Raw genomic sequence first — 12,237 nt, forward strand, 5'->3', positions numbered from 1 at the left:
AAGGTTGGAGGTTTGAAACCACCAGCAGCTCCTCAGGAGAAAGATGTGGCTGTCTGCTTACACAGAGATTTAAAGCCTTGAAAACCCTATGGGGTCACTATGAGTTAAAATCTACTTGATGGCAGTGGGTGGGTGGAGCAGTGGTTAAATGCTTGGCTGCTAACCCAAAGGCTGGCGGTTCGAATCCACCAGCTGCTCCACGGGAGAAAGCTGTGTCAGTAAGCTTCCGTAAAGCCTTGGAAACCCTATGGCGCAGTTCTACTCTGTCCTACATGAGTCAAAATCCACTTGATGGCAATGAGTTTGGGTTGAGTTTTGGTGGTGCAGTGGTTAAGCATTTGTCTGCTAACTGAAAGTTCAGTGGTTTGAACTCACCAGCCACTCTGTGGAAGAAGGATATGGCAGTCTGCTCCTGTAAGGACTACAGCCTTGGAAATCCTAGGGGGGCAGAGTATTCTGTCCTATAGTGTCATTATGAGTCAGAATCAACTTGATGGCAATGGGTAAGCATGTATACGTAACTATAATTTGTTATTTATTTATATATCCATTCATTCAATGACCATTTCCTATAACATGCCAGGTAGGGTATCACGATACAGTGGTGAAAACAATCATTATAATTTGCTAGTGCATGCTATTTTACAACTTTTCTGTAATCTTCAGTGATAGGCATTTTGTAATGAATGGTTATCAGATGCAAAATAGAGTAGGAACTCATTTTTAAATCAGATTTCAGGTGAGCTAAAACTTGCAGTCTGGCTCAATCATAAGGATAAGAAGTAGTGGGTGAAAATAACACTAAGTTGGGTGTCAGGAGTCCTGCTAGGCACAGGTCAACCCGGACTGGGTGGCCAAACCCTGAGCTGTACCTCACTTTACACACCTAGCAAATGAAAGACTTGACTACATGATTTCTACACGATCCCTTCAAGCTTGATCAGTATCTATTTCTACAACTATAAACAAATTCACAAGGTTTTCTGACCAGCTATCAATTCAACTTCTTTCCGCTGTGGTTAAATGAATAAGAAAAAATTTTTAAAAAGTAATTCTAACGTATTTTTTATATCTATTCCACTACTTTTGACTACATGTTCAAAATTCATTAACTATTATTAAAGCAGAATTTTTATTTTCACCCAAACAGTTATAAAATGTATTTATGATCTATACCCATGCAAAAATATAGGGTTTGTATGGACAGGCATTAAATTATTGGTCTCCAAATGTCCATTTTAAAAGAATTTTAAAATAATCTCTCAGTCCTATTGTTTAAAATATCTCAGCCTTACACTGAGCATGTAGTTGATGATATATTCATGCACTCTTATGAATTAAAAATAATATTTTTATGCAGACAATATGCACAGGACACATTTCACATTGGCTAAGATTTATTTAAAAGATGATATATTTCACTGCCTTTTGTTCAATATCTGAAATAAATGTATTAGATATAGCTGTTTTCCAATCAAGTTTACTTAATGATAGAGTATTACCTAGGTGAAAGAAATTGAAACATGGAAAAACGTTAATTGATAATTAAAGAAATATTCTTAACATGTTAGGCAAGGAAATTTCAAATAGCTACAGTTACTAAGTATCTGCTATCTGGCAGACACTGTGCTAGACATCTTGCAAATTTCTGTAATCCTCAGTATAAGCATGTGAATAGGTATGTTTGACTCCAGATTACAGATGAAGAAAGAGATCCAAGAAGTCACACTCAGAATAAGCCGTTGCTAGAGTTCTAGAAGCCTGATTCTTTTGGTCCTGCTCTCAAAATAAATCCTTGACACTTCGTGAGACAGAGTATCATGATAAACAGTTCTCTATATCTATATATTCACTGTATTTAAAAAAAAACTAAAGAGAAGATAAATCAGAAGCTTATATTAATTAAAATAAAATTTCTCAAAACAATTTATAGTCTACTGATATTGGTAACTTTACAAATGTTATTTCAATTTTTTATTTGTAGGTTATTAACAGGTTTTGAAGTATCTTTTCAGAAGTGCATGGTGTGTGAGAGAGAATATACGAAAACATTACCTTGTTTCCAAAGTAGAACACCAGAGGACTAGGTGGTGGATGATCTGAGATGGGTTTTCTCGATGCTGTTTATACCTTGTCTCTCCATGATATGGTAATTCTGTGGTTTTAAATACCTAATAGGGCATTTGAATTCTAAGAAGTCACTATGATTAGAAATTGTTTTTCTTCTCAATTTTTGTTCCACCAATTCCAAGGAGTGCTTTAATATATTTTGATTTAGAACATGATAACAGGAAATAAGGATGCTGCAGTGGATAATGAATATCTGTATTTTATAAACAGGCGCCCCGCTGGCATGAACTAGTTTTTTGATTCAAGATAATTTTTCCCCCTTCTTTCCAGAAATTTCTTTTTCATGTATAAGGTTAGGTATTTTGGACAGAAAAATAGAGGTTCTCCAATGCCTTTTTGGTTCTAAGATCTCTTGAATAAAAACATGAAATGACTTGCACAATTTACCTTTCTCGCTGCGTTCTGCCTCTGGAAAATGGTTACAATAATAATACTTAATCTATCTCATCCTATTGCAAGTTTAGCAATAATGTATATTAAAAGGATTGGTATTTCTATGGAAGCTACCAAGCAGATGTTACCAATCTAGAAACTGTATTGACCCTACAGGTGTATAAAGTAGGGACAGGTGTATGAAAATTAAGATATGGTGGAGACTATGACCTTCCTGAAAGTGCAAGTCTCCTCTGCAGGAATAGTTAATACTCAGCTTCACTCATTTCTAAATAAAATTTATACCCCAATGTTCACATTTTCTAATTTTAAGGGTAAGACAGGAGTCTGAATATTTGTGCAAAATTTGCGTTTTTTTGTATTTTATCAAGTAATTCAGAATGTTTCAAAATATTGTGTGGGCCAACCAAATACAACATACTGAATTTTGCCTAAGTGCCACCAGTTTGAGACCTCTGTGCAAAATGTCTAATTATAATTGTTAGCAATTATTGGGGAATGAGTCACTTTGGAAAGCCAAATTTTCTGGTGAGCCAAACATTTAGGGTTTAAACATTAATACGTGAAAATTCTTATCATTGTGTGTTTTTCTAAAATTTATCACACATATCATGACATTTTTAAACAATAGAGAAGACAAATTATTCCATAGGGAATTTGCTAGCCATTGACTGATAAAGTAGATTCTCCTAAAGTCATATTTTCCTGCATTTTAAAAAGTATCTAATTTCATATTTTCTTTTTTGCTGACAGTTATATTGCATTAACGTAATGACAGTTTTTGTCATTATTTGTCTCATGTTGTATTACTATTTTAAAGTGTATTTTTCCTGTCAAGTATTTCATAAAGAGAGAGACCAATGAAATTTTAGAGAAAATTCAGCAGGTAAGATTGTTTTTCATGTAGTTCCAATAGTGTGTAAATATCCCCTGTGCCTTCAAAAGAAATTTAATTTATTTTTAAATGGATATTTAAACACATGCTTGCAAGTTACACAATTTTCATTTGTGATTCAAAAAGTTATTAAAGTTTAAAGTATGTGGTAACTAGCTGAAAGGTTGGCAATTCAAACCCACCCAGAGGAGACTCAGAAGATAGGCCTGGCGATCTGCTTCAGAAAAGTCATAGCCTTAAAAATCCTATGGAGCGGTTCTACTCTGCATATGTGAAGTCACCATGAGTCAGAACTGACTCACTGGCAAGTAAAAAACCACAATGGAGTAGTTATTACAACTCCTGGAACTCAAACTGGCTGAGAATAGATAATGTTTCCACCAGCCAGAGTGGAAATACCTTGTAGTACACCTGACATTGGTTAAAGCACTCAGAAAGGTATTGCTTCAGCAGTAGATAAAATTAGCCCTAGATTAAAGTCCGCTCTGCTATGTTGCCAAGTTGTTATAGTAACTTCACTGATGCTCAAAGCATATATCAAGAATGCTTAAAGGTATAAAAGGTATTCAGCATTCAGGAAAAGTTAAAATCACAATGTCTGACATCCAATAAAAAATTACCAGGTTTGGGAAAAAAGGGAAAATGTGAGTTAGAATGAGAAAAATCAATTAATATTAACAGATCTAGAAGTGACATAGATGACTGAAATATCAAACAATGATACTAAATTACTTACTGTAATATTCCATAAGTTCAAGACTGTAGAGAAAAACATAAGCATGGTAAGTAGAGAAATAACAGTTAGTAAAAAGATCCAGTTTTATATTTGAAAACTACAATGTCTGAGATGAAAAGTACACTGAATATAAATAACAACAGGTTAGATACTCAGGAAGAAAAGATTCATAAACTTGAAGACAAGAGATTTAGCAAATAAAAAACCATCTAAAATAACATGAATAGAGAAAATACTGCGGCGGGGGGGGGGGCACTTTAATTACCTGTGGTACAATTTCAAGTGTCCTGTAATAGATGTAATTGTAGTCCCTAAAAATTAGGATAGGGGACAGGACAACTATATGTGATTAATGGTTCTAAAATGTCCAAATAAAATGAAAATCCTAAACCCATGTATTCAAGAAACTCAACAAATGATAAGCACAATAATATAAATAAAACAATAACAAAGCATATCATAATCAAATTGCTTAAAATCAGTGATGAAACAAAATCTTAAAAGCAGTCAGAGAAAAAAGACATCTTAGGTACAGAGTAACAACGATCTGAACCACAGTAGGCTTGACCATGCAAAAAGCAATCCAGAAGAGACACAGAGTTTTAAAATCTGAAAAGAAAAACTGTGCCAGCAAAATTCAGTAACGAGTGAAAATATATTTCTAAAATGAAAATAAAATACTTTTTCAGATACACAAAAACTGAAAGAATAAATCACCAGCAGACTGGCCCTCCAAGAAATATTAAAGGAAGTCTTTCAGGCAGAGGAAAATGATACCACTTGGATATCCCTATCTTTTAAAAGGAAGTTCGCTGAAAATGATAAATGGGGGGGTAAATATAAAACACTTCATTTTCTTATTTTTTAAAAAAACTAAAAAATCTAAATTCCTTAAAAAAAAAACAAAAACAAATAATGAACTGTGAATGCCTTAACATATTTGCAGTTAAACTGAGTGACAACTAAAACACAAAGGTGGAAGGATACTATATGTTTAAGAAACTGAAAGACCATATACAAAACAAGCAACCAAACAACAACAAAACAGAAACAACAAAACAAAAAAGCCCTGACTGTTACTTTATACTGTATAAATAATTTACTCAAAATGGGTCAGCAAACTGAATGTAATAGCTCAAACTACAAAATTTATGGAAGCAAACATTGGTGAAAATCTTTGTAACTTAGGTTTGATAAATATCTCATAAATAGGCTACACAAGTCATAAATTGTAAAATAAAATAAAAATGCATAACTGGACTACCTTAAAATTAAAATTATTTATCTTCGAAAACATTATTATAAAAATGAAAGTCGCAGATTGGGATAAAATATTTGCAAAACACATATCTGACAAAAGACTGAATCTTGAAACTCAAAAATAAGAAGAAAAAATCTAATAAAAATGTGCAATTATTTGAAAAAAGTGTCAAAGAAGATAAACAGATGGCAAAGATATAGAAAATGGCAAATAGGCACAGAGAACTTGCTAGGCATTAGGGAAATGCAGATTAAAACCACAATGAAATGCCACTTTTACCCCACTAAAATGGTTACAATTAAAAAAAACTAACATTACCAAAGTTGAAGAAATTGAAGATTTTTCCAACTTTTGTAGTCTGAAATTGATCAAACATGCAATCAGGATGCATTGATAATTACTGATTATAGGAATGTGAAAGTTGGAAACAAAGAAGAATGGGTAGTTTGAAAATATGGTCTTGGCAATAGAAACGATGCCGGAAATCGCATGATAGAATTTTGCAAGAGGAACGACTTCCTCATTGCAAATACTTTTTTTCAATGACATAAATGGCGACTATACACGTGGACCTGGCCAGATGGAATACACAGAAATCAAATCAACTAAATAAATCTGTGGAAAAAGACGATGGAAAAGTTCACTATCATCAGTCAGAACAAGGCCAGGGCTGACTGTGGAACAGACCATCAGTTGCTCATATTTAAGTTCAAGCTGAAACTGAAGAAAATTAGAAAAAATCCAAGAGACCCAAAGTACAACTTTGAATATATCCCACCTGAATTTAGAGACCATTTCAAGAATAGATTTGACACACTGAACACTAATGATCAAAGACCAGATGAGTTGTGGAATGACTTCAAGGACATCACGCATGAGAAATGCAAGAGGTCATTAAAAAGACAGGAAAGAAAGAAAAGAGCAAAATGGATGTCAGAAGAGGCTCTGAAACTTGCTCTTGAACGTCGAGTTGCTAAAGCAAAAGAGAGAAATGATGAAGTAAGAGCTGAACAGAAGACTTCAAACAGCTGCTGGAGAAGACAAAGTAAAGTATTACAATGACATGTGCAAAGACCTGGAGATAGAAAACCAAAAGGGAAGAACACGCTTGGCATTTCTCAACCTGAAAGATCTGAAGACAAAATTCAAGCCTCGAGTTGCAATAGTGAAGAATTCTATGGGCAAAATACTGAACCAAGTTAGGAAGTATCAAAAGAAGATGGAAAGAATTCAGAGTCTCTTCTGACATCCACTTTTGTCTTTTTTTTCTTTCCTGTCTTTTTAATGACCTTTTGCTTTCTTCATGTATGGTGTCCTTGATGTCATCCCACAATTCTTGCGGTCTTTGGTCATTAGTGTTCAATGCATCAAATCTCTTCTTGAAATGGTCTCTACATTCTGGTGGGATATACTGGAGGTTGTACTTTGGCTCTCTTGTTTTAATTTCTTTCAGTTTCAACTTGAACTTGCTTATGAGCACTTGACGGTCTGTTTTGCAGTCTGCCCCCTCCTTTTTCTGACTGATGATACTGAGTTTTCCATCATCTATTTCCACAGATGTAATTGATCTGATGTCTGTGTATTCCAACTGGTGGGGTCCTCCTGTGTGGTCATCGTTTATGTTGTTAAAAAATAGTATTTCTGATGAATAATTTGTTGGTCTCCCAAAACTCTGTCATGTCATCTCTGGTGTCATTTCTGTCACTAAGTCCATATTTTCAACTACTGATCTTTCTTTGTTTCCAAATTTGTATTCTAATCAACAGTAATTATCAATGCATCTTGATTGCATATTTGATCAATTTCAGACTGTAGAAGTTGGTAAAAATATTCAATTTCTTCATTTTTGACATTAGTGGTTGGTGTGTAAATTTGAATAATAATGAATGGATTAACTTGTCTTCCTTATAGGCATATGGATATTATCACCGACAACTTTGTACTTCAGAATAGATCTTGAAATGTTCTTTTTGATGATGAATGTAACACCATTCCTCTTCAATTTGTCTTTCCTGGCAGAGTAGACAATATGATTGTCTGATTCAAAATGGCCAGTACCAGTCCATTTCAGCTCACTAATGCTTAGGATATTGATCTCTGAGCATTCCATTTCATTTCTGAGGACTTCCAATTTTCCTTGATTCATACTTCATACATTCTACATTCCAATTACTAATGGATGTTTGTAGCTGATTCTTCTCATTTTGTGCTGTTCCATATCAGCAAATAAAGATCCCAATAGCTTACTCCATTCAGGTCATTTAGGTCTACTCTGCTTTGAGGAAGCAGCTCTCAGTTGTATTTTGAGTGTCTTCCAACCTGCGGGGCTCATCTCCTAGCACTATGTCAGACAATGTTCCACTACTATCCATAAGATTTTTACTGGCTAATTTTTTTTTTTTCAGAAGTACATCACAGGTCCTTCTTTTTAGTCTGTTTTAGTTTGGAAGCTCAACTGAAACCTGCCACCATGGTTGACCCTGCTGGTATTTGAAATACCGGTGGCATATCTTCTAGCATCACAATAACACGTAAGCCACCAAAATATGACAAACTTACAGACAAGTAGTGGATTTAATATCATACAGTGTTTTAATTACACATTTTCCTGTGGAGCTTTTTCTCAGACGGTGTGAGCTCATTCAAATTTCCCATGTTTTCACCTGTTATTATTGCATTAAATTTCAAAATATTAATCAACATACAGATAAAATTAAAATAACACAAATCTTTTGGTACATTGCATATAATAATTATACGTAAATTATACAAATAAATATACAAATTTCCAGGTAATTTTTTGGTTAAGTAGCATGATCCACTGTTAAATATGGAAGAAATATAAAGAAATATTATAGTTTGAAACTGTTCTTGATTTGTGCCTTGTGTTAATATAGTTCAGAGCTGAGGTCCTCTCTAAGAATGTTATCATAGCATCACTAAAGTGGACATATTTCTACAATTTCCAGTTCTTAACTGTTCTCCTTTTAAATATCATTAAATATCAAGTTGGAAATTTAAATTTATTTTTTTATTTTGTCTCACATGTAGAGTTTCTGAAAGTCATGGCCTTGGCTCAAAATTAAAAGCTCTCAAGTTTTAATGCTGTGTAATCTTCTGGGAACTAATATTTTATTTTTCTATTTCCATATGCTAATGTTCAGGGAACAGATTGAATAATTGGTCACCTCTAGAGTGAAGTAGTGCTCAGTGAAATTTATCTTCAATTAAGGTACTCACTTCAATAATAATTACCTGAAAAATATAGCAATAGCTGGGAAGAGGCAAATTTGATCATTTATTGTGGAAACTTATGATTTCTCTCAACTTACAATTATCTTTATTAGGAACACCATTTTATATTAAATTATGTTTCAGAAAAATAAATAGATACCTAACAGAAGTATTGCATATGTGCCATTAATTCTGAATTATTATTTTTTGTTCTTTGGCTTATACTTACTTTCTTACAATAACTTTTGCTCTCCTTTAAAGTCATTTAAGGAATCATAAAATCTTGATGCAGGAAGTGACCTTAATTCATAGATCAATTTTCTGTGCACTGCATGTATCAACTCTTCATCTCTTCTTTAAATTAAACATTTTATCTCTATATAAATTAAAAATTCCCTGTTTTTCAAGGTTTTCACTTTCACTGCAGGCTAATGCAAATGTCTAATGGTTTGAAATACATTCCTTTTTAAGGGCAGTATCCAGCATTCATCTGTCTATTTCTTCTACTGTTATGGCTTGCATGTTGCTATGATGCTGGAAGCTATGCCACTGGTATTTCAAATACCAGCAGGTTCAACTATGGTGGATAGTCTCAGTGAAGCCTCCAGACTGTAATAGACTAGGAGGAAAGGCCTGGTGATCTCCTTCCAAAATTTAGCCAATGAAAATCCTAGGGATCACAACAGACTATATTGTTCAGTATAATGCTGGAAGATGAGCCCACTAGGTTGCGAGGCACTCGTAATACATAGTGGCCTTAATAATGGGCTTAAGCACACCAATAATCATGAAGATGGTGCAGGATCAGGCAACATTTAGTTCTGTTGTATGTGAGGTCACCATGAGTATGAGCTGACTTAAGGCAACTAACAACAAAGAACGACAACAAGGGCAGTAAAGTATGAAGAACCTGGGAAAGGCAAGAAAACAAATTCTCCCCTAGAGCCTCTAGAAAGGAACGCAGTCCTGCTGACACTTTAATTTTAATTCAGTGAGACTCATTTTGGACTTCTGTCCTCCAGAACTATAAGATAATAAACTTGTGTTATTTTAATCCACTAAATTGCTTGTAATTTGTTACAGCAGCAGTAGGACACTAATGCAGGCAGTCTAGGGTATTATACTCTCATGGGCTTTGGAATCTAATGGACCAGAATATAGTTTTAATTTCAAATAATTTACTCATTGTGTGATCTTGGGCCAGTTACTTAATTCTGTTAAACCTAGGTCTCTTTATTCATATATAATTTTATCTGCTTCAACAGGACTATGTTAAGATTTAATAAAATAACTCATGGGAATGCTTAGCCTTTAAGCATAAAAAAACTCTGTTGCCGTCGAGTTGATTTCAACTAATAGTGACCCTATAGGACAGAGCAGAACTGCCCCAAGGGTTTCCAAGCAGTGGCTGGCGGATTCAAACTGCTGACCTTTTGGTTAGCAGCAAGTTCCTAATCATTGCGCCACCAGGGCTCCCACCTTTGAGCAAAGTAAGTGATAATCATACATGCTGTGATTTTTAAATATCTGCTCTGTGCCAGAGCCCTTGTGGCATGGTGGTTAAAGAACTTGGCTGCTAACCAAAAGGTCAGTAGTTCGAATTCACCAGCTGCTCCTGGAAACCCTATGGGGCAGTTCTACGCTGTTCTATAGGGCCTCTATGAGTTGGAATCAACTCAACTGCAAAGGGCTTGGGCTTGCTCTATGCCATGCATTGTATAAGGTGTCTTACATTTGTTATCACGTTAATCCTTCTAGCAACTCTTAGGATGTCTTCACTCAGTGGACAACTGGGATTCAGAAAGTTAAGCAACTTGACCAAATTTCTGTCATCAGAAGGTGACAGAGCCGTAATTAAAATATTTGATAGAAAAATGAATGTTAATGATGACTATTTGAGTGCCAGACCATTGATCAGATAACATCTAAGGGCTGATTGTTTCAATCTGGTCATCTTACAAAGAAAGGTACCAAGCAGTTATTGTAAGGCATATATATTTTGAAGCCACCTTGTACTTGAACTCTTTTATGAACAAAATTTTTACTGGGGTCAAACCGTGAGTAGAGGTTTTATTTAACAGTTTACCTTCTCCTCACTTGTCAACCGTCTTGTTATCTGACACTTCACATTTATGACAATAGTAAAAAATCTACTATCTGATTATTTTGCACATTAACAATGTACGTTAATGAATGCTGAGGTGTGAGGCAAGAGTAACACTGGCTTTAATGATTAAAGTTATGTGTCCATTTGGCCGAGACACGATTCTCAGTCGTTTGGCAATTATGTAATGATGTAATTTGGCAGTTATGTAATGATATAGTCATCCTCCATTTTTGGTCTAATGTGGTCATCCTCCATTTTTGCATAACAGCAATTTTGTATAATGACCTGGTCTTTGGAACTTAACCATGTCACAAAGTGAGGAGAGGGTGTATATATATGTTAGAGACGGAGCCCACCAGATTTTCTTGTACATTAACTATATGTAAAAACTGAAGGACAGAGCAGGAAAAACCATCAATAATTATTGACTTTTGAAAGTGAGCAAGTGCACGGTAAAACTAACTGAGACTGGGGGAGGAGCACAATAAAATTGTATTTTGGATTTGTTAAATTTATAACTCTTTTACACACCAAAATGGGGGTCTCAAAAGGCAGTTCAGGAGAGAGCACACAATGCTGACACACATCACAGCATTCTCTGCCCTTGCCCTCACTCTCTGACTCCTGCCCCAGCAACTGAGCCCTAGCACTCTCCTTCTGCTCCCTTATAAAGGCCTTTGTTCCCAACAGAGACCGTCCCTGGTCTGTGCAACTGGGGATTGGAGATTAGACTTTAGTTGCTTTACTCAAGGGGAGAAGCCCTGTTCTCATGGATTCTGGGGAAAACAATTCTCTATCTCATCAAAATTGTAATACAGTATAATCTGCAGATTTTTAACTGCCAATATGTACAGTCATTACATAGCTGAGATTTTCTTTCAGCTACATTAAGCGTGAATCACTTACCCTTACAAATAGGATTAAAATTAGAGACAAGATTTTGATCAGTATTCTAGTGATTTTCTTGTAAAGTGCATGGATCAGAAGCTCTTTTATTTCAAAATTAAAATGAAATTTCCCAGATAATGTTCATGCCCCTTGATTAACCACCCAGCTATGTCATGGTCTTCTTTCTTCCAATATAGTTGTTCCGGAAGATTATGAAATAGCATTATATGGTTTTTCTTTAGAAATATTGAGATACTGCAGAGCAAGTATTGGCATATCATGTGTGCAGAAAAATTTATTGAGAATTGAGATAAAGATGAGATATCCCATATATGCTTTATAGATGAATTTATTATGTATTGGTAGTTTTCCAAATTTTTTTATAATACTATTAAATCAGAGAACAAAATTGAGAGAAATCAAATAGTCTAGGAAATACTGTTACTACCCTTTCTAAAATTATTAGTCATTATCTCCAATGTGTAGCCCTGTTTGACTAAATATTCTTTTTTTGTCTTAAAAACATGGAATTTGGATATAGAGAAATTATTCATGGATCAAATTATTTTCAAATTCCAATATGCTACATAAGA

Source organism: Trichechus manatus, unplaced genomic scaffold (genome assembly GCF_000243295.1).
Source record: "Trichechus manatus latirostris isolate Lorelei unplaced genomic scaffold, TriManLat1.0 scaffold00108, whole genome shotgun sequence".
Lineage (NCBI taxonomy): Eukaryota > Metazoa > Chordata > Mammalia > Sirenia > Trichechidae > Trichechus > Trichechus manatus.